Source organism: Ciconia boyciana, chromosome 6 (genome assembly GCF_034638445.1).
Source record: "Ciconia boyciana chromosome 6, ASM3463844v1, whole genome shotgun sequence".
Taxonomy (NCBI): Eukaryota; Metazoa; Chordata; class Aves; order Ciconiiformes; family Ciconiidae; genus Ciconia; species Ciconia boyciana.
Genome location: NC_132939.1, coordinates 23732624 through 23737888, shown reverse-complemented (window position 1 = coordinate 23737888; position 5265 = coordinate 23732624).

The following is a 5265-nucleotide window of genomic DNA, read 5'->3' as shown; positions in this document are numbered from 1 at the left end:
CTGGAATTCATTAACTCCATTGAGCAGGCAGCTGCATATTTGCAACATCCTGATGAGGCAGGGGGAAAAAAGGAGAGCAGATGACTAACTGTACAGATGGGAAAACATAATAAAACATTTAAAGTACCTAATTTTCTTATTCAGGCATTTGATTATCCTGTTTCCCTTTTAGAACTGCTGATTTCCTTGTATTTCTGTGTATATAATATGTTTGTATAGTTCATTTTACAGGTATCTTCAGTATAAATACAAAAGAACACTGGAATGATGTTTTCCAAAAAGTACAGCTTACACTACTGGTTCTGCAAAGTTAAATACTTGAAGTAGTGCTGAGCACCTTTATTCTGTAAGTTTATAATTTAGGAGAGACCATTCTAATTAGCAATCATCCTAGCCATATTAGGCAACTGATTGGGGTTTTTTTTTGCTGATCCTGTTTCTATTCCTATTTTCCCTATCCCAAATTTCTCTGTGCTTTATGCTAGACAGATAAGTTTATAATCCATGGAAATTTTACTTGGACCTCTGTCATGGCTTGCAACTGTGGAAGAAGTCCATCTTCCTGATTCATATACCTGTTGTAATTAAGAGTCATCAGGTGGATCTTGACCTCATTGTCTCCTTTTGGCTTCTGCTAACAGTGATTGTATAAGTTATTTTCAAGCGCTTACTGGATTCTTCAAGTGGAAATTCTGAAAATAGCTGATCACAGATGTCTCCTACAAGTAAATTCTCTGATGCTGAGGGAAGACTGTGGGTATTAATGCTTCCTCAGATTATACTAAATTCTACTTGTGTTGCCTATGGGATCAGGCGTGTGCAAGGAATATGGAGTTGAACAATGGCCTCTGAAAGCTGGAGCATTGCAAAGTTCCCGTGAACTAATTTCCTCAGGTTTAGCAAGGGAAAACAGATGCATGCTATTAGTCACCAAAACTTCAGTGGGATTTTCCAGTAACATCTTCATAAATTAAAGACTTTAGCAAGCCTCCATGATGCACTGAGTTTTGTCTCTTACTGAGATACTGTGTTACAGCACATAAGCAGGAATTAGTGGCAGTATTTGGTCTGCATGTTTGTCTGCCTGTGTGTAGCATCCTGTTTCGCATTATGATTTGTGGTCTCTTGTTTGTAACTTTTTGAGACTAATTCATCTATATAGAGTACTCCGTATGTTCCACTTGGAGTGGAAGATAAGCGTATACACATATCCAGAATTCCAGATACCACATTCAGATCTCTCATATGTCAGAGTGTTCCAGAAATAACTCTGCTAAGCTCAGTCAATTGACATTGAATTTGTATAACTGAGAACAAAAGTAGGAATTGACCTCTTCTGTAGTCTCACTGGTAAGAAAGATCATGTTTACTAATATAACATGCTGCCCAAACAAGAGTTGTAAAACAAAGAGAACAACAACACTGATAGAATGGCTGAAAACGAGTCTCAAGCATTGAAATACTACTGAACAATGTATTTCCTTAAAAATTAGTCTAAATATAATTCCTCTTCTCAAAATCTCTTAACATGATTTTCCTATTTATTATCTCCTTTGTTTATTACTACTTGATTCAAATAGTACTTTTCTGTTCTTTAAAAAGACTCCTATTTCTCCTATATTTATTTTAAAGACAATCATGTTATTAATGTGTCTCTATTAGCATGTTTGAGGCCAAACACCTCATTAGATAGGCTCTTTCCCTGGAAAGCATTTACTACGTGAGTTGTCCTACGCAAATACAGAATTGAACAACTGAAGCACCACAGCAGCAAATTTGAAAGATGAACGTGGCAGCATCCATGAAGTATTTGTTACATGACTATGGCTAAACCAAAATAACTGGCAAAGTCTCATGTCTCAAACAATTTTTTTCATACAAATCTTTATACATACTTACAGCTGAAAAATATCTTCATGCATTGTGGGCCAGAAAGGGAGTTTAGGGGATGCTTAGGTCATGTTAAGAAAGCATGTTCTGGGACCCCTGAAGGGATATGTCTGAGCTGGTACATTTGCTTAGTATCATATGGGTCCAAACGGAGATACTTGGGATCCAAAAGGAGTGAACCTATGTTAGTCTGACACCATACCTAAGGTGGCAGGCTCCAGTCTTTCTGAGGCTAATTAGCATGTTCATGATGATACTGTTTCCAGTTTCAGACCTAGCTCAGTCAGCTCTAAGACAGATATGTCATTGTATGGGCATAATGATACGTACTTCAGTGTTAGTCACCTACTTTTGCTCCAGTTTTCAGTTGTTAGCACTCTTTTGGTGCTGATATATAACCAAAGTCCACCCTTCTGCAAGGAAACTGAGACATCCCTCCTTGATATCAAAGTAGACAGAACAGTTACATGGATCCTGAGCCTGTCTGATTCAATCCTAGATCTTCTCTATCTTAGATGAATTTGCTACTCCTATATAAAAGCTCTAATTAATAGGATATAGATAGAGACACACAGAGATTCTGTGTCTCTTCTTGCCTGCTTGAGGATCTTCATGTCTGAATATGTATGGCTGCTATCAGAAATATAAGAAACTGTACTGGTCCACAATTTGGAAGTTATTTTTACTAAATTCTATCTTGTTTTGCTTATTTCCATATTTCATTTAAATAATGCTTATTTATTAATAACTTATTAGAAAGCCACATTTGCAACAGTTCGCCAAAAAGCTGTTGAATGCTTTGTGTTTCTGATTTTGGTAGGTGACACCAGAAGCTTCGATACACAATTTTACCCTTGTTAGCAGTCCAACTGGGTGACCCTGTGTTCCATAACTTACCAAAATATTTGCAAAAAGAGTTGGTACAGCATATTTCACTTCCAAGGAGTTATTTCCTAAACTTTAAGAGCAAACAGGCTATGCTGCCATGGAGTAAGAGAGCTGTTTTTCCTCATGAGTTAATAAATGATGGAAAACTAACAGAAAAAGGACATAAACAAATTGTGGAAAGCTATTACATTGTCCACAGAAATCTGCATTGGGATCTCTGCTTTTCAAGTTTAAAACAGTGAAAACTGGAGGTGACCATGAAGAATACCAGGAAGATCTCAAAAACCTGAATGACTTACTGATAAAATGGCAGATAAAATCTGGTGCGAATTGAATGCATACGGAGAAAATAACTCTAATGAAATATATACAGTGATGGCTCTGAATAATATGTTGATACACAGGAAAGGGATTTCGAAGTCATAGACAGTTCTCTGAAAATGTCAATCAATATTCATTTCTAGTCAAAAGAGAAAATTGTATGTTGAGACTTAGTAGGAAAGAAGTTGATAGCAAAAAAAGGAAATAACATTATATAAATCCCTTATATACTGCTAATTATAAACCCTATGCAAGTTTAGTATCTCCTAAAGTCCATTTTAAAAGGACTAATTAGAACCAGGAAAAATACAGAGAAAAGCAACAAGGATAGCCAAAGAGAATGATACTGATTTGGGGCAAACCACATATATTAGGATTCTTCACTTTGGAAAAGACATGAATAAAGATATAAAAGGTATGGAGAAGGTGAATAGAGAATAACTATTCAGTTTCCCTTAACACAAAAACTGGCAGGCACCTCATTAAATTACCAGGTATCTCATTTAAAACAACCAAAGGAATTTTTTTTTGTCATCCACCACGTAGCTACACAGTAGAACTCGGTGCTATATTGTGTAAAAAATACATGAGTTTAAAAAACCCACAAACCTAGTCAAATTCATGAAGCATAGATCCATCAACTGTTCCTTTGTTGTTTTCCAGGTTACATTCTTCCACAATCTCACCCTCAGAAGTGTTCAACCTAGTTTTAGCCTAAAGGAGATTATAGTCTCCACTGAAATGTTCATTCTGTGTCACAAATCTGTCAAAGACTGTATTCACTGCTTTGAAAAATCAATTTCATGTGTAAGTTCTAAAAAGTTTATCTTGCAGAAAACAAATGCACAATAGCAGTCTCTTCAGGCTAACTTTAAATCTTACTCTCTAACAGGGCCTAAAACCCTTAAGAAAGCCTCATCTGCTGTTCCTTTGCTCCAAAATGTGACAAATGTTAATTGACTTGTCAGTAGATATCAACCATTAAAGACCATTAAAGAGTCTTATATGTAGTTTTCATTAATTTTATACCAATTATGCATACAAACACTTGTATTACACTAAAAGACTAAGGTTGCAATGTCAATGATTCAAAAGTTTCCAGAATGAATGTTCATTGCATAACCTTCACTGGTTCCACTCCAAATACACATTATAATGAAGTCTTGATTACATGGTTGTGTGTTATTTTTTCCACAGAACTCTGTTGCTAGGACTGTGATAAGATATACAGTTCTTTAGGCTTCAAAAACATAAAACAATTTAAAAAATATTGTATTGACAACAAATCCTGTCATGTGGTGTTTTCAGTATAAGTCACTAGCATTGCAATCTTCAGATTCCTTCTCTTCCTGGCCAGACATCTGGGACTTGAACTAACAGCTGCACTGGTGCCTATTCTTATTGTCAGTACTCTCTCCTCAGAGACATTTAATATGGAATTATAATTGCAGGTCAATCATCTATAAAGGGATGGATATGCTCAGTTAGAATGGAATTTTTACCAATTTCAGCTCCTAAATACTAAGAAACATCTGTTGAAGGCTGGCTTTCAAAATAAACACATTTGAGTAAACTGTCATGAAATAGCAAAAGACATATCCCTGACACAAAGGTGACTCCAAGCTAAACTTCGTCTGCCAGCTGAAAAGCCAGTGTGGTCAGAGTTATAGTTTGAAATATAAGACTGGAAAAAAAACAAACTGGTTTTACAACACAAATATATCTTTGTCATAGAAAATTTCAGCCCTGGCATATAAAACTTGGCAGTGTTCCATGTAGGAATATTTTGGACAATTGCACTAATTTTATATAATAATATATGTAAAAAATATATGTAAAAGTATACAGTCAGTAATGTCTAAAAAGCAGGAAGGTGAAGAGTTTATCTATTGACTTGACAGAGTCCAACATATGGCGGTTATAGAACTGCACAATATTTTGAAATACAGTTACTGTTCTTTGTATGGAAGCTAGTAGGAAATCCATGTGACAAAAACAATGAAGAGACATTGGTTAGTTTTATGTTATAGTGTCTAGTGTTAATTATTATAGACTACTGATTATTATAAAATAATATTTTATTTCATGTGAACACAAATATTCTTATGGTGGTTATGTTATAATGATTATTTTTTTGAGCCGAGGAGGAAGTAGATTTTTAAAATC